Source organism: Camelus dromedarius, chromosome 4 (genome assembly GCF_036321535.1).
Source record: "Camelus dromedarius isolate mCamDro1 chromosome 4, mCamDro1.pat, whole genome shotgun sequence".
In the NCBI taxonomy this organism is placed as follows: domain Eukaryota; kingdom Metazoa; phylum Chordata; class Mammalia; order Artiodactyla; family Camelidae; genus Camelus; species Camelus dromedarius.
Window position 1 is genome coordinate 28,422,210 of NC_087439.1, and position 19,863 is coordinate 28,442,072.

At 32.1% G+C, this 19,863-nt stretch overlaps 1 protein-coding gene across 4 annotated transcripts in view; it reads right to left on the bottom strand.

Annotated features, from left to right (window-relative positions):
- Positions 1 to 19,863, bottom strand: part of ORC4 (origin recognition complex subunit 4) — a 63,936-nt gene that overhangs the window by 31,940 nt on the left and 12,133 nt on the right. The window lies entirely within an intron of this gene.

A 19,863-nucleotide genomic window follows, 5' to 3' on the forward strand; every position in this document is an offset into this window, starting at 1 on the left:
CCCTCCAAGTAATAGTCAAATCTCCACACTATTACAAAGAATATTTTAAAAGACAATTCTAATTTTATAGATGAAAAGATGGGTTTCAGACTGAGAGATGCAAACCAGATATCTGACAAAGGATTTACATATAAAGAATCTTTAAAACTAAACAATAAATAAGTAGTCAAACAGAAAAATGGGCAAAAGGCATAGATAGTTCAAGAAAAGAAGTATATGGATGGCAAATAAACACATGAAAAAAATGTTGAAAATTATTAGTCATTAGGAAAATGCAAATTATAGCCACAACGAGTTATCAGCATATATCTATTTTAATAGCTAAGATAAAAAAGAAAATACCAAATGCGGGTGAAGATGCAGAGAAAACAGATCTCTTATATAACAACTGGTGAGAATGTGAAATGATATAGCCATTCTGCAAAGTTTCTTTTTGGCAGTACCTTAAAAAGCTAAACATACACTCACTATGCAACACAAATTGTACTCTCAAGTATTTATCCTACAGAAATGAAAATATATGTCCAAACAAAAACCTGTAATATGAACATTCATAACAAGTTTATTTGTAACAGTCAAAAAACCGAAAATACAGATATCCTTCAATGAGCCAGAGGACTTAAAGGAAATGAAACATTCATATACACAGAGGACTGTAACTGAGTTTAAAAAAAAGAAAAAAAAAAGCAGTAACTACTGATACATGCAGTAACATGGATGGATCTTAAGGGCATTATGCTTAGTAAAAAGAAAAATTTCAAAGGCTGATCTCCAAAATAATTACATATTGTATGACTCCATTTTAAAAACCTTCTTGAAATGACCAAGCTATTTATAGAGATGAAGAACAGATTCATGGTGGCTAGGAGACGATAAAGGGGTTGCATAAAGAACTGTCTTTGTAATGATGGAACAGTTTGTATCTCTATTGCAGTGGTAGTCACACAAATCACAGGGGTGGGATCAAATCACAGAGAATTATACAAACAAAAGTGAGTGCAAGCAAAAAATGTTGAAAACTGAGTAAGATCTGTAGTCTGGTTAACCGTGTAATGCCCATGTCAACTTCCTGGTTTTGATACTGCACTATGTCACCCTTAAGAGAGGCTGGGTGAAGGGTTTATGGTTCACTATGAACTATTTTTGCAACTTCTGTGAGTCTTCAATAATTTCAAAATAAGAAGCTTAGGAAAAATAAACTTCTAATTTTATAGCTTTTTTTCAACTGCTTAATGACAAAAATGAGTATTAGTGGTCTAACTAAATCTTTACTATCTGCAAATAGATGATTAAAGTAAGTTTGACTGAATTTCTCCTCAAATTTTACCAGCGGATCATGAGACTCCTCCTTCCACTTCCTACTGTGCTTTCTATACTATGACTGTACTTGTTAGTCTAAACAGTGGGACTAGAAATACAGTGTAAAAGGAGCTGAATTTCTATGCACAAGTAAGTCATCAAGTGCAAAAACTAGGTGACTACAATTATTTAGTTGTAGAAATTTTGGTAGAAGCTACTATTACTTATTTCTACTATTAAGAGGAACAGTAAAGTGGATAATCTCAAAGAATGGCTCATTCTCATACTACTTCTTTAACATCTACAGTTTCTGGATTATTGGTTTCCAGCAATCCTCCTCTCAAATTATGTTTTGCTAAAGTGAACAAACCTAATTTTCAATCTCAGACAAGTAACAACTAGTCTATTCTAATAATTTAAACCCAATCCACTTCTGTCATAGCTCCCTCTATCCCACTTTAGATCACTATTATTTCTTGACTGGAAATCTATGACAGCTTCTTTGTTGTCTCCAACAACAAACCCACTTTTTCATGTAAAAACCCTTCCTTCAGTTCCATCCTCAACCCTCAAAACTCTAAATTCCAAATTCCTTAACATCATTTAAAAGGAAGGCTCTGAAGGCCTAGTTGCTCACTTTAGCTTACTGGCTCTTTCTCTTAATATTATGCCTGGAACAATCAACAATTGACTGTACCCTGACTCGCTCCAAGCTCAGGTCTTAGTTGACATATTATTTCCTCTGAAATATTTTCTGTGCAACCCCTAATCACTCCTACTCAGGGCAAAGTCTAAGGGTTATGTGTCCCTCAAGTGCTTTCAGGATGTATGCTATCTTCCCTTTCACAGAACTTAATTGGCACATAATGATGTAACTAACTCTGTATTTACTTATCTGCTTGCTCCACTGGACCACAGGCTCCTTGAAAGAAAGACTCAGGAATTGTTATCATTGTATACAAGTCAAGTAGTGCAATAATTGCATACAGCTGGCTTTCAAAAAAAATCTGATAAATGAATGTTAGGCAGTGAAGAATGTCCACAGGTGAACTAGCTGCCAAAAAGGAGACAGGTTAGATTAAATCAACAGCTTAGCTAAATTTAAAATTTTTGAATAATTAATTATATGCCTTGACTCTCAAAAAAAAAAAAAAAAAAAACAAAAAACCCTGACAAGTATGAAAGAATAACAAGTTACAGAAATGTTATGTGTACTTATGTATATATATATTATATATATAATAAATACAGAATGATTTATACTTCACGTAAAGTATATACAGTATCATATTATCACTGTAGTGTCACAGCAATGGAAATTCAAAATGGTTAAAATAGTTAATTTGGCTACAAAATTTATTTCTTTTAACAGAGAAGTCCCAAGATTAACAAAAGATCAAGTACCCAATTTCTTTCTTTTCTTTCTTTTTTTTTTTTAACAAATAATCTAAAAATCAAGTGGCAATACAAAACTGCAAGTCTGTTGATACAACAGAAGCTAAAGTCAATTATTTAGAAAAAGATTATCAATTATTTATATCTTTTTATAATCTTGGATTGACAGTGTGCTAGTAACACATTAAAAAAAAAGATTAGCAATATATTCTTCTTTCTAGAATTAGGATAGCATATTTCATATTTTATTTATATTACCTTCAATTAAGACTTGGAGTATTAAGAGGAATATTTAAAATGAAGATTATATTTAGTAGGTCAAAAATCTACATTTTTACTTATTCCATTAATATCTACAAGTACTCCGGTCATCCTCCAATTCATCATTTTAATTTTGCTGTGATTTGGAATACTCTTCCTACTAATTTCAAACTTGCAGTTACTGAATGCCAGTTTTATTTTATTTATTTTTTAAACAGTTTTTTTATTGAGTGATAGTCATTTTACAATGTTATGTCAAATTCCAGTGTAGAGCACAATTTTTCAGTTATACATGAACATACATACATTCATTGTCACATTCTCTTTCGCCGTGAACCACCACAAGATCCTGTATATATTTCCCTGTGCTACACAGTACAATCTTGTTTATCTATTCTACATTTTGAAATCCCAGTTTAGGCAACACAGATTTTAAATCTATTACTGAACATATGAAAAAACAGGGTTCAAAGGCTTTCATTCTGAAGTTAAACCAGAAAAGCAAAGGCAAAAGAAGTGAAAATGAGAACAAAAGAATTTTTCTAGAAGTTTTAAATTTTTCTTAGAAAATAAGTCACATATGAGGAAATAAAAGAAGTATTAGAGGACACTCTTGAAGTCAGAACTGTCAGCAAGAAAAAGTCCAAAAAAAGACCACTTGTACATTAAATTTAAGATATATGCAAATTCAGACAGTCAAGGAGAAGCAGAACTTGAAAACTGAGATTGAGGGTAATATCAACTGTCCTTAAGAGCTTTGTCATCACCTAGTCCTAAATTTGAATTCTTGGTTCTGTGGCTTGACTTTTGCATATTAACCTTTCTAAGCCCTAGTTTTCTCCTCTGTAAAATTTGAGAGAAAAGTATTACTTAATTTATAGGGTTATTGTTAGGATTAAATAAAATCTTTCACTTGATATATCATGCTATCAAACCCCAAGCATGGTGATACACAGTACCCTTTATAAATTAAATTACATCGGAGAGAAAAACCAACGCAAGAAACAATTAGAGATGGAGGGGAAAAAAAACTGAAGCACAGAATCAGACTCTTGTTCTAAACAATTTCTTTGAGGGTACTTCAACAGTGCAATGAAGTATCAAGTACAGCTTCAGTAAGGTACCCCAGAACTATGAGGGCAACTTCAAATGGTATGGATATTGAGTTTTCCTCAATATAAAATACTATAATTTTGAATACTAGTAATAAAAATTAATCATGGGTAGATCAACCTACAGAGTCACATGGACCCTAAAGACTCCAAAACACTAGTGCCATTTAACACCTGGAAGTGATTAAGACTGCTACACCCCATCCTCAGAGTTTCTGATTTAATACTAGGTCTAGGGCAGAGCTTGAGAATTTTGTTTCTGATAAATTCCCAGATGATGTTCCTGTTGCCAGTAATGGAACCACAATTTGTGAGCTACTGATAAAACTGACTCAATTATTGTGCATTCCACACCAAAGCTGGTAAAACTGATAAGAAGCCAAAGAAGATAAAGAAATCCATGGGTCTAGACAGCATCTCTTCAAACCAAGCTAAATCTAAGGTGAAAAGTATTTGAAGACCATGAGGGGAAAAACAGGAGAATTTGGAATAAAATAGGCATCAAGAAGCCAAGGGACTTTCATCACGGTAGATAAACAAATAAGCTTTGAAGTCCTAGAAGGCTTTTTACTAGATAGGAAAAGAGACCACAGACCATAAGCCACAAGGGGAAACAAAAAGAAGAGTTTCTCTTTCCTCCTGTTACTGAAAAATAACAAAAGATTTTTGTCCTATCATCTGATAATTTAGAGAGCCTTCTGAGGATATCCCAAAAAAGTATACAGTTCTGTGATCTATTTGGAAGATTCTTTTGGTTGCCTAATCACATAAACTTTTTAAACAACAGAGTGAAAAGACACGAAAAAAAATTTGCCATCCCCTGATATAAAAAAAAAATCCCAAACCTTTCTTTCCTGCAAAGAATTTTTAAATTGTTTTGATATGTGTATTTTAACAGCACAGAAGACAATCTTTTTATAATAGTTTTTAAAATTAAAAAAAAATTTAAGTATAGTTGATTATAATAGTTTCTGATTCATCAATATTTCTTGGAACAAATTTAAATGTCTAGGCTGGAAAAAATTAAACCAAAAAATTAGTACCTAAAAATTACAGAAAGGCCAAAAAATATGTGCTTGATTCAGGAGATGAGGGCAGACATTTGCTCTGATGAAGCCAGCTAAATAAAAGAGCTAAATGAAGATTACAGTCTCACTGTCCCAATTACAAGATGAATGAGGAACTGGTTAAGCACTAATGTTAGAAAACTGTCGGAAAGACTGTGTCACTTACTATAATGCAAAGTATGTAGTATCCAGGAAGACAAGGGCAAAATGAATGAATATTCAAAAACAGAAAGAAAAGAACCCTATGCAATACACTTAAATCTTTTGGACAGAGACCACCTCCTTTTTTTCCCCCCAAGCAGTAAAAGTTATTATTCTGATATACAGTCAAAGTTGGGGGAAAAGAACTGGATTAGTGTCACCAAGTATGCCTGCATAGTTCTTGGTAAGTATCAGTGGGATCTTTGTTTACAAAACCTGAGCAACTTAAATCTGCCCTGCTTTGCCACTTACTCTACACATTGAACTCCGGAAAGTGTCACTTATGAAAACCTTACAATTGTAGTGAAAAAAGAATGGAGAAATTTACTAAGATTCACAGAAGAAAGACACTTTTCTTTTTCTTTTTCTTTTTTGCTAACAGCAAGATGTTTCAAATACTGCTCAGAATGAGATTACTCATGGAAAACCCAAGAGACTACCACAGATAGTTTGTTAAGGGCAGTAAAGCAGGAAAACAAAAACCAAAAAACACAACTTTTCTTTCTGTTTACTTTATTGTTTCAATGTGTTGTTCTTGGTTAATTTATTGTTCTTGCCTTTATTTATTGTTGTGTTTATGTGAGATTTAAAGCTGGCTCTGAATTATATGACCCTTCTCTATATATTACCCCCAGACCAGAATACAAATATGGCGGGGACTACTCTTTTAAAAAACTTTAAATTTGAATACGGAATATTACTCATCCATAAAAAAGGAAACAATGCCATTTGCAGCATCAAGAATGGACCCAGAGATTACCATATTAAGTGAAGTAAGTCAGACAGAGAAAGACAAATATCATATGATAACACTTACATGTGGAATCTAAAAATATGATACAAAAGAACTTATTTACAAAACAGAAATAGACTCACAGACATAGAAAACAAATATATGGTTACCAAAAGAAAAAGTGTGTAGGAGAGATAAATTAGGGATTTGAGATTAAGAGATATATACTACTATACATAATATAGATAAAAAACAAGGACCTACAGTATAGCACAAGGAACTATATCCAGTATCTTGTAATAATCTATAATGGAAAAGAGTCTGAAAAGGAATATAGATAGGTATACATAATGGAATCACTTTGCTGTACAGCTGAAACATTGCAAATCAACTTTACTTCAATAAGAAAAAAAACCAAAAAACAAAAAACTAAAAAACCCTTTAAATTTGAAAAATTAAAAACTCTTAACCAAAAAACTAAACAATGGCATTTTACCCATGTATAAATATGCACACAAAAAACTATCCAATTTATTCATTTATACAACAGCCAAGTAAAGCACACCATTTGCTGAACATTCACACGTACATTTACAAATAATAGATAAAATTTGTTTTACATTAATAGTCTTTCTCCTAGGTGTTCTTAAATGTCCAAATCTAAGGCACTGAACTGAAAGGCATCCTGGTCATGCTGTTCAAATATTTTATCTTCTTCTGGAAGTTGTCCAGAGAAAGAGAAAGCCAAAGCTACAGAGAAAATTAACAGGCATCTTTAAAATTTCTCTGAATTCTAATCATTCTTCTCATCTCTCTGATTGCACTGTAACATTCTTAGAGACCATGTAGTAGTATAAAGAGACAAACTGTAGGGCAGTTAGGTTATAGTCAATTCTTCAATGATAGTATTCCACTACTATATATCCCAGTGCACCTAGCAAGATACTTTTAATGTGGTATGTCCAGTGAAAGCATTTTTCTTCATAAAACAAGAGTAAAACTCACAAATTATTATACTTCCTAATTTTAAAAGGTGAAGAAAAAATCAGCCTGCCTGCATTAATGAAATTTTGGACACAAGGCAAACATTAAACTATAATTAGAAAACATACACAAAGAATCAACTGAGTATTTGCTTTACTCTGTATCAGTTTCCCAATTATCATCATGATCACATGGGAAAACTCTTCTAAAATATGATTTCTGGGTCTCAGTCATTAATCTAGGAATCTATACAATGTTCCCTGATTGACTCTGCTATACCATCAGGTCTAGAAACCACTGCCCTACACTATGGGCTCAAATAAATAAGTGGCATTGCAGCTCTGACTTTTCTACTATCTTATGTCATGTTGCAAAGTTCTAACACACACATAAAAGTGGATACCTACATATGTTGGAGAAGATTCTCAATACACCAATTCCAGAGCACTTCCATATTACAAATCAGAAAGGTACTGACCATTTAAAATTTATTCCTACACTGACAAAGGACAAAAATAACAAGAATTATTAAAATATGCCACCTGAGGCTGCCTGCTCAGAATAATCTATCCACATTACTCATGACATTAAGATCTCTACAACTTAACACACTTAAAATTGAAGGGATGATAAAAGGAGAAATACTCCAATATATTTATTAGCAACTAGTTATCATAACTATACTTAGAATTTCAGACTTTTAAAAACATGTTAACTAAAGCAGAACAATTAAATGATTAAGTTCAAAATTCAATCATGTGTATATTCAGTTTCCACTTATCAACTGAGGTGGTATATTTATCATAACTACCCATTCGTATGCTTTCCAAAACCTACATGTTGATAGATTCCTGAGAATTATGAAGCATGCCCTTTTCTACTCCTGAGATTCCATAAACAGTTATAGCTCTTTTTTCTAATGGTGACTTCCTCAGCTCTAAGCCTACACTCAGAGTTTCTACTTCTACTTCATTGTCTCTACATCATATATCTTACATTAATTCTATTTGGCCAACAATAAAAATATTTAGGGATATCTCTTAACACTTAAAAACATAACCAGAAAAAGAAATCATTAATAACTTATTTTCAAATGTAGTTCAATATCCAGTCTGATGTCAAGTGGTTTTTCATCCTACAGATGTTAAACAAAAATCTACTAGGTATGAACAATTAACTTAACCTCTTCATCTTAGGCTAACCACTCTCCTTTGGACTAACAGAGTACCAAACCATGAAGGGAAAACCAATGTAGACAGACTCTTCACAAAGTCCCTCAAGTCAGATATTTTTCTGATTTCTAGTCAGCTGACCAAATACCTCTGAGCATGCTGACTAGCAACAACATACAACATCTATATCATGACAAAATTCAAACTAATTTTTAATATTACTGTCTTAACTTAGAATTACCAAATCTTACAAGGGCACAGATCATGAGACTTGTTTTGGAATACCAGCAGCAATACCTGAGAATAAGTTGTGCAATAAATCACTGAATTAAGTTAATAAAATAAATGTTTCAAAGTCAAAAGCAGATTACTGCTTCACCAAAATAATACTGCTGTCTTAAGTCACAAGTTCTTCATGCCACAGATTTTAGGCACTCAACTTGTTGTCAGCTGTAAAAACTAGATATAAAATTTTGGGTGATATTGTTATGTGGTGATATCATTTCATGATTAAGTTCCTTTAGCCCAAGAAATTAATAACATGAAATAACAAGACCAAACAATATGTCTCTAGCATATTTTTCAATTATCATGTGTGTGAGTTTTTGTATGTACACGTGTATAAGTTTTATATATATATTTATTTGTCTACGAAACACATATAATTTTCGTGGTGACAGGCTGGGTAAGATGTAGCCCAAATGTCGGGGATCTGTGATCTGATCATGGCCTCTCATCTCAGAGGAAAAGAGAGAGGTGGCCATTGCTATTCCAACTTCCTTCATTGTGCAAGTCCCTCTTGCACCTGCTGAGGTATTCCAGGGGGCCAGCATGCTTTGCCCTGCCCTTCATTTTACTTTTATTCTCTTTTGGGAAGCCAGACATCAAATACTAGGACATTCAAAAGAAACTGCATATATGACAGAAATTAAGAAGTCACTGTGCATGCCCAGGGAAAAGTACAGGCTCAAATCACCTGAAAAGACCTTAAGTTTATACGTCAGGTTGATCTTTGGCACGGAGGCAGACCACAACAATTACCAAAAAAAAAAAAAAAAAAAAAAAAAAACCCAGTAAAACAATAAACTAAAGTAACAACAAAAAACCAGCCAACACTGCAGAATGAGAAAATCTGATTTCCAGAATTACCAAATCATTAAATTCAAATGCCCAGTTTTCAAGTTAAAAACATCAAGAAACATGAAGAAACAGGAAAGTATGGCCCATTCAAAGAAAAATATAAACAGAAGTCCTTTAAAAAGACCTGACAGCAGATCTACTAGGCAAAGACTCTAAAACAACTGTCTTAAAGATTCTCAAAGAATAAAAGATGTGCAAAAAGTCAAGAAAATTATGTATGAACAAAATGGAAATAATATCAATAAAGAAACAGAAAATTGAAAAAGAAATTCTGGAGCTGAAAGTACAATAACTGAGGTGAGAATTTTAATATAGGAATTAGAAGGCAGATTTGATCAGGTAGAAGAAAGAATCCATGAACATGAAGACAGGACAATAAAATTTACCAAGTCAGGAAAATAAATAGAAAAAAGACTGAAGAAAGGTGAACAGAGCCTAAGTAATCTGTGGGACAGCATCAAATGGGCCAATATAAGCATTGTTGGAGTCTCAGAAGGAAAAGAGAAAGAAAAAATGGAGGAGAGAACATATGAAAAAAATAACAGCTGATATTTTCCAAATTTGACGAAAGACATGAATATGAACACCCAAGAATCTGAACAATGTAACAAGTATGATGAACTCCAAGAGAGCTACACAGAGACACATTATAATAAAGCTTTAAAAAACAGAGAAAGTCTTGAAAGATGCAGGAAAGAAGCAACACTTCACATACAAGAAATTCTCAGTAAGATTATCAGCAGCGTCCTCATCAAAAAATTTGGAGACAAGGGAGTGGTCAGTATTTTCAAATGCTAAAAGAAAAAAAAAAAAAAAATCTAGTCACCCAAGCAGCGTATATCCAGTAAAACTACCTTTCAAGAGCAAAGGAGGCCTGAAGACATTCCCAGGTAAACAAAAGCTAAGGAATTTGTTACCACTAGACCTGCACTGCAAGAAATGTATAAGGGAGTTCTGCTAGGTGTAATACAAGATGCTAGACAGTAACTCAAAGCCACATTAAGACATAAAAATCTCAATAAAAATACATAGGCAATTTTAAAAGCTAGTATTATTGCAACTTGGTTTTTAACTATTTTGTTTTCCACATAATTGAAAAGACTAATGTACTTCAAATAACTTATTTATGTTTTTGGGTACACAATATATAAAGATATAATTCTGTGACATCAACAACTGAAAGGGGTGGAGATGCAGTAGTAAACAAGCAGATATTTTGGTAAGTTATTGAAATAACATAAACAGGTATTAACTCAAACTAGAAGGTTGTAACTTTAGAATTTTCAAAGTAACCCCTATGGCAACTGCAAAGAAAATACTTATGAATTTACACTAAAAGAAATAAGAAAGTTATTTAAATGTTTCCCTACCCTCTCCCCCCTAAAACCAACTAAGTACAAAAGTAGACAGTAATACAGAAAATGAGGAACAAAAAAGCTATAAGACATATGGAAAACAAACAGCAAAATAAAAGAAAGAATTCCTTTCTTATCAGTAATAATTTAAATGCAAAAGATTTAAACTCTACAATCAAAAGACAGAGATTGGCAGAATGGATAAAAAACATTATGCAAGAGATTCACTTTAAATCCAAAGACACATTTAGTTTGACAGTGAAAGAATGGTAAAAGACATTCCATGCTTATAATAACCAAAAGAGAGCAGAGCTGTCTATAGTAATATCAGACAAAATAGACTTTAAATCAAAAATGGATACAAGAGACAAAGAATTGTATTATATATTAATAAAAAGTTCAACACAACAAGATTTAACAATTATAAACATTTACACACCAAGTAACAGACTATCAAAGTATATGAAGGAAAAAACTGACAGAACAGAGAAATACAGTTCTACAATAATACGTGGAGATTTCAATCCTCCTCTTTCAATGGATAGAACAACCATACAGAAAATAAGTAAGTAGACAGAGGACTTGAATGACATAATAAATCAACAAGATATAACATACATATTCAGAATACTTTACCCAAAAATAGAATACACATTCTTCTCAAATGCACATGGGTCATTTTCCAGGATATACCATATATTAGGACACAAATTAAGTCTCAATAGATTTTAAAAGATAGACATCATACAAAGTATCTTTTCCAACGAAATTAGGATGAAGTTAGAAATATAAGAAAAGAGATAGTTTAAAAATATGTGGAAATTAAAACAACACACACTTAAACAATCAATGGATCAAAGAAGAAATCACAATGGGAAATCAGAAAATACCTAGAGATGACTGAAAATGAAAACAAAATATACCAAACTCATGGCACACAGGTAAAAAGGTGGTAAAGGAAAAATTTAGATGTATCAACTCTCAAATTTAAAAAGAAGAAAGATTTCAAATCGATAACATAATCTTTAACCTTAAGAAACTATAAAAAGAGTAAAACAACTAAGCCCAAAGCTAGCAGATGGAAGGAAGTAACAGATCAAAGCAGACAAATAGAAAACAGAAAAACAACACAGAGAATCAATGAAACCAAAAGTCATATCTTTGAAAATATCAACAAAATCGACAAATCTTTAGCTAGATGGACTCAGAAGAAGAGAGGAAACTAAAATTAATAAAATCAGAAGTGAATGTGGGGGCATTACTATCAACTCTACAGAAATAAAAAAAAAAATTATAACAGTACTATAAACTGCATACCAACAAACTGAATAACCTGGAAAAAAATGGAAAAATTCATAGAAACACAAAATCTACCAAGACTAAATCACAAGGAAATAGAACATCTGAATAGACAAATAACTAGTAAAAAAATCAAACTGAATCAAAAATCTCTTGTCAAAGGAAAGTGCTGGACCTGATGGCTTCACAGGGGAATTTGACCAAAAATTAAAGAACATCAATTCTTCCTACACTTCTCCAAAAACTGAAGAGGGAACACTTTCTATTCATTCTTTGAGGCCAGCATTACCTTGATACCAAAGGCAGACAAAGACACTAGAAGAACACTACAGCCCTATATCCTTATGAACATTGATGTAAAAATCCTCAAAAAATACTAGCAAACTGAATTCAGCAGCATATTAAGAAGATTTTACATCATGATCAAATGAGATTTATTCCTGGAATAAAACGATGGTTCAACATACAAAAATTGATCTATATAATACTTCACATTAACAGAATTGGGGGAAAAAAAACGGAATTATCTTAACTGATGCAGAAGCATTAAAAATTCAACTAAACAAGGGAACAGAAGTTAATGATATCAACATAATAAAAGTTTTATGAAAAGCCCACAGTGAACATCATGATGAAAGACCGAAAGCTTTCCCTCTGTGATCAGGTAAAAGGTAAAGATAACTACTTTTATCCCTTGTATTCAACACAGTACTGGAAGTTCTAGTCTGAGCAATTAGGCAAGAAAAATAAGGATATCAAATTGAAGCAGAAGAAGTAAAACTGTCTCTGGTCACAGATGATATAATCTTGTATGCCGAAAACCCTAAAGATTCCATAAAGAATTTGTTCAAACTAATACATGAATTCAGCAAAGTAGGATACAAAATCAATACAAAAAAAAAAAAAAATCAGTTGCGTTTCTAAAACAATCTGAAAAGGAAATTAAGAAAACAACTCCATCTACTACAGCACCAAACAGAATAAAATATTTAGGAATTAACATAGCCAAGGAGGTGAAAGACTTGTACAATGAAAATTACAAATCACCACTGAAAGAAACTTAAGAAGACAAAAATGGAAATACATCCCATGTTCATAGATTGGAAGACTTAAAACATTGTTAAGACGGCAACACTACCTAATATGATTTATAGATTCAACACAATCTCTATCAAAATCCCAGTGGTGTTTTTGGAGGAAAAGAAATACCCACACTAAAGTTTACATGGAATCTCAAAGGACTCTAAATAGTCAAAACAATCTTTAAAAAATAACAACAAAGCTGGAGGGCTAACACGTCCTGATTTCAAAACTTACCACAATGCTAACCAAAACAATGTGGTACTGGCATAAAGACAAATATACAGACCAACAGAACAGAAAAGATACACACACACACACACACACACTGTCAAATGATTTTTGACAACAGTGCCAAGGCCATTCAATGGGCAAGGACAGTCAAAAAAAGATGCTGGGAAAATTAGACATCTACATACAAAAGAATGAAGCTGGACCCTTACCAAACACAATATATTTAAAAAATCAATTCAAAATACATCAGAGACCTAAATAAATGACCTAAAAGTATAAATCTCTTAGAACAAAACATTGGGCAAAATCTTCATGACATTTGATTTTGCAATAGATTCTTGGATAGGACACCAAAAGCACAAGCAAAACAAACAAACAAAAAGAAAATAAAAATACACTGGACTTAAGAAAAATTGTAAATTTGTGCATTAAAAGACACTATTAATATAAAAAGGCAACCCACAAAACGGGAGAAATATCTGCAAATCATTTATCTGATAAGGATTAAATATATATATATATATATATATATATATATATATATATATATATACACACACATACACACACATATAACTCAGCAACACAAAAACAAATAACCCAATTCAAAAGTGGGCAATGGATTTGAATAGACATTTCTCCAGAAAAGATTACAAATAAGTACATACAAAGATGCTCAACATCACTAATCATTAGGAAAATCCAAATCAAGACTACAATGATACACCATCTTACACTCTTTAGAGTGGTTACTATCGAAAAAAAACAGAAAAAACAAGTGTTGGAGACAATGTGGAGGTATTGGAACATTTTGTACTATTGGTGGGAATGTAGAATGGTATGGCAGGCTGTGGAAAACAGTATGGAAGTTCCTCAAAAAATTAAAAACAGAATTACCATATGGTACAGTCATTCCATTTCTGGGTATATATACTGAAAAGTACTGAAATCAGGGTCTCAAGGAGACATCTGTACACCCCTGTTCTTAGCAGCATTATTCACAATTAATAAAGCATGGGAACAGCTCAAGTGTTCATTGTCAGGTAAATGGATAATCAAAATATAGTCTACACATACAATGGAATGTTAAACCTTAAAAATCTTGATAATGTGAAAATAATTATACAAAAAAATGAGTGAAATTTCACCTAACTAAAAAAAAAAAAAAGAATAAGAATGCAAATTTTTCATTTTTCACAGTAGGAAGACAATACTGTCCAAAACTGAAACACAGTATTAAAAAGGAAATTTTTTTAAAATCTTAGATTGGGATCCTTTATAAAATCTCTTAAATAAATCTTCAAAGTTCAGCAATTCCTACAATTATTACTTGGTTAAATTCAGGGAAACTACACATTAGCAATATCACTATTGGTAACCCAAGATAAGATGTTTCCTTGAGTATATAATATTGGTATAAACACAAGTGCTGGCGTGTACACCCCTCCACCCCAACTATTCACCAAAATGGAGAATCTAGATACCACTTCATAGTATTTGTCACTTAAAAGAGCATTTGCCACATTTATACATATTTACATATATACATATATTTGTTCACATAGACACACACAATATATTCACACACATATCTTATTATTTTTCCTATTACTACCTTAAAGGAGAAAACCAGAAATAGAATCAGTGGATTAATCTGTCAAAGAAAAAGAACCGAGTAGCTCAGCTAAGTAACAAAAAATAATCTAGACCAGGTAAAATATTTTTTTTAAGTTTTATTAAAATCTTTTGAAGTACTATAAAATAACCTGCCTTTTGAATGAAATACTGCAAAAAGAGGGGCAAGTTTTATTTGTTTGCTAATTATTTTTGGTTGACGCAAACTGGGTTGAGTGAAGCACCTTAGCCAAGCCATACAAAAGTAAACTAGTACTTCAAAAGAATGGTCAATGAAATGACAACATAATGAGAAAGGAAAATAAGATGAAGCCCATAGTAGTAATGTGAGCAAGACTCATAAAACTGTACGCCAAAGAGAGCATTTACAAGAGAAAAACGGTGAGAACATGTCCTATTTACTTAGTTTCAGAATTGTCCAACTAGGTCAAAGAAACAAAAAATAGTTTTTCGTATCCTGCAGATCAACGGGTTCCAAGATAGTTGGTGCTAAATGATCCTCAAAGATAAAGAAAATATTTAAAAAATTTTTAAATTTTACTTACAAATATTTATTAAAAATAAGAACAAAATTAAGCTTAGATAATATTTAATCAATATCTTCACTTGATCCTTGTGTTAGTAGGAGTCCTAAGAAAAGAGTGGGAGATTAGTAACAGATAGGGGTTACAAGTGGCACCATCATATGTTTATTCAATTTCAGCTTATTATCACATAATGTAGGTAAAATGGGCCCAGTTGGATGAAATTAATAAATCTAGTTAACTTGCTGAACTTAAAGGCATTGTTATGATGTTTTAAATGAAATAAAAATGACTCAGGTGTTCCAATAAATTGCAGATCTTTCATGGAATGAAAAGTGACCTCCTGTCAAAAGCATAGTGCTTAGGAAAAATACCCTCCAAACAAAAATATTTTATGTAAAACTTCCAGGTAAAAGTAGGAAAGAAGCTGCTTTTTGAAAGAAACTTGTGCTATGGAGAGAGAACTTTGAAAAAATTTTCATCTCCGATTTTGTGGCTGAAAATGGTATATCACTTATAAAAATTCTTACACATATGTACTTAAATAAACTTACTAAGAGAACTTTTTAACGTATTGACAGATATTCCTGCAAAGATTAGCAGAAGTGAGTTTTATAACCATTTAAGAATATAAAAAGATACCACTTTCCAATCAGTTTGCAAAAGCGACTAATTTACATGAGAGAAGATGAAATTTACTGACAGAATTCCTACAACCTCCGTAAAGTTGGAGGATGGGACTGAAAATAAAAAATATACAAATAAGCATTATTTTCTTCAATAATCTTTTTTTGGGCCAAAAACCTAAGGTTCCAGCAGAGGAGCATATTACTTTGTCACAAGAACTCTTAGTAAATTAAAAAAAAAAGTATCAATTCTCTCTTGCTGAAGATGACTAAAGAAAACATTGAAAATAATACCACTGCCAATCTCCATTTAATTAGGTAAAAGTTCTAAAATACAAATTCTACTACTGGTTATCTAGTGCCTAACTCTGTATGGTTGACATTTTTCAAAGAAGAGTAAGAATGAACAGACTAGAACTCTGCCACAAAATGTTCTTGGTTAGATAAGCAGTCAAATAATGTAAAACAAAAGGCATTTTAGGAGAAATCTATGAAGTGTTTCCACGTTTTGTTATTGTTCCTTGAAATGAAACAGGTAAGAATATATTTAAGCTGTTTTTCAGTGAGCTAGAATTAATATCCACATCTCTTTCCACTTGGAGCATTTGTAGCAAGATATAGATTAAAATAGTTAAAAGAATTGTTGACAGTGGGGGAAATAAGGGACAAAATAGGTATAAATTCCAAGTCAACAGAGAAGCAAACATATTGTTAGCACTCTTAAAGAGATCAGGTTGAAAACGTTGTCTATGAAATTATATAGATTTAGTAATAAGTCAAATTGGAGCACTGTTTCTGGTAAGATGTTTTCTTGAGTTCTCCAGAACTGAAGCATAACTTCAAATAAAATTACAGCTTTTTGTGATTTCTAGATAAACTTGCCACAGTGGAGTAACTGCTGACAATTTTATGAAATCTTTTTTTCTCCTCATTTGTACCCAGTGAATATAGAGGGGTATAATTTACTTAGGAACTCACTCAGATCAAATAAATCCAAGGCTTAATAATCTTTGGTCTAATCATATGATGACATGCTATTTTCTTCATTGATATTAAAATTAAGAAAAATATTTTATAACATGTAATACTCAAAACTGACCAAATAATTAACACAGAAAGGTTTGCAGTTCTCCAGAAAAGCCATACTGTCTCTCACCTAGGCGTTTTCAATACAGCATAGCAGTGTGCCTGGAACCACATACACACATGGAGACACATCCTCACACATATACCTGTATATATCATACACATACATATGTATCTTTTAGTAAATGTATTTACTTTATAAAGTATCTATTTGAATCCTGACACTGAATACGCCCATTGGGTTGTTTTTGAGAACATGATGGTTAAATAGTCACAAAATAAGTAAACACCTTCAGTAGGGAAATCATAGGCTTAGTAACATGAAATCTTCAGGAAAAGAAATTTACAAATTAGTACAGTATTTTATGATTAACATAATCATAAATTATGATTACAAATGATGAAAAGTATAAATTCTGCATTAACATGAAACAGTAAATAAAAAAGAATATTGGGAGGACTTCTTTAAAACGTATCTAAAAATATATTTACTTCTGAACTATGAAATGAAAGAAAAGCTAGTGAAAGAAGCAACACAAAACCTTTCAGCTTCTGGAATGCACTGTATGACTTCACTGGAACTGATTTATCTCATAACTACATCAGAAATATTATACTGGCTAACAGTAGTCTACATTCTCTGAGCACATGGAATCTGACTAGAAACATGCTGAATAGAAGAAATTAAGCTTGTGAATTAAAGCTAATGTGCGTACTTGGATGGATAAACAGTATAAAGAAAACAAAGACTTAAATCAGTGAAAATGTCACTTTTTGAAAAGAGGAGCGTATCATATACGGGACTCAAGATTTAAGACTTGGGCACTAATGTCAGTGAATAAGGAGAGTGGATATATGGGCAATATTTTTTCTGAAAAGCTCTGAAGTACCCATAAAGTACACTATTGTACTTTTCTGCAAAAGCAATTATTCCAGGGCATATGCTCAATTTGAGAAAAATAATGAACAGTCCTACCCACTACTTAAATAATTCTTTCCTTTGACATGCTCACACAGTTGAATTTATGTAAATGTAAATATGATACGCTACAACTTCAGTGAATTAATTAGCAAATGTTAATTAAACTATTTTTGTAAGGAAACTGAAAATAACATTGCCTTAGAGAGAAATCATTTGAGGATTTCTAGAAATTATCCATGTGAACCCCAAATCTTAGAATTTTCCCTAAAACCTTTAAGAACAGTATGTTTCTAATGAGACTTTCAGCTTATGCAGGAAACATAAGGAGACCAAATTCTTACAATTTGAGTACTACGGCCAAAAAAATTATGCTCTTCAACTGTGCTTACTCAAGAATACTAATGAACACACAGTGCGTCCCACCCCGGTCCCATCAGCAGGTTTAAGTAAGTTTGCCATGATAGAAGAAAACTTAAGTTTAAACATTTTTACTGTAATAGGATCTTAAATTTTTTTTTTATGGAAGAGAATGCTAAAAAGGATTAAAAAAAAAAAAAAAGACAGCTTAGAGGTTTTTCTTATACAACAGCATACTATTAACAGGGGAAAACATTATCCTTTTCAGACTCCAAACCAGGAAAATGCTCAAAAACTAAAGTTATTCTTTGTACTGCAAAATAACTGTACATCATAATGACTTTAAGGCAATAAAATATCCAAAGCATCTTCATAAAAGTTACAGACTCACTTATTTTTAGCAAGATCACCAAACATAACTCCCTCATTTTCACATGGGAAAAACTGAGATGCAAATTTACGCACAGCTCCAGTGGCAGGCAAACCTAGGTTAAGAACTTGGGTGCAATATATCCATCCTTTTTCGCAAATTTTTTCCCCCTTAAACAGTTAAGTGAAACAGCTAACTGATGGTCAGTTATTGGCAGATAGGTTCATATACACTGTTTTAATATTGATGGCATTCTTTTTTTTTAAATTGAAGTATAGCTGATTTACAACATTGTGTTAGTTTCAGTTATACACCAAAGTGTTTCAGTTATACACATACATATATATGCTCTTTTTCAGATTCTTTTCCATTATAGATTAAAGTCATTCTTTATACAACCTTTTCATGTAAACACCATTCTCTTTTCTAAGAAAATGCTATTCCTTAACCACTGAAGTAATGAAATAAAAAAAACCCAACCTCATTGAAATAAAAACACCCAAGAACCATAAATAAAAGCACCAGTCTCCTTATTAAGGCTATAAGGAGTACTCAGTACTTTAGGTGAAAAAAACTCCACTATATCCTAACCAATCAATTTCCTAATTCTCAAATAAAACAGAACTAACTCATCATAGATTATTCCTTTAAAAAGGCAACAAACAGGTAAACAGACATGGAATTTCCAACATTAGATCTGTGGTGCAATCTACTTGTTAATAAAAATGGTGTTTCCTAAGTAAACAGGAGAAAGCACAAGGGGGAATACTCTTTTCTTCCTTCGGAGGTACACCAGGCTGCATAACAATGAGTCAAACCTAACAAAGGGGTAGGCTAGGAAGTACAGGTTTTCCCTTTAAGAAGGCTGACAGTGTATACTAGCTTACCTAGACTTCTTTCAGAAATGTCACTGATGTTACAAAAGAAACAACAACAAAAAGGATAAATCTGTGCCATCAGGAAAGCTAAAAAGCTGAGATGACCTGAACGCTAAAGAATTTCTGGAAGGTA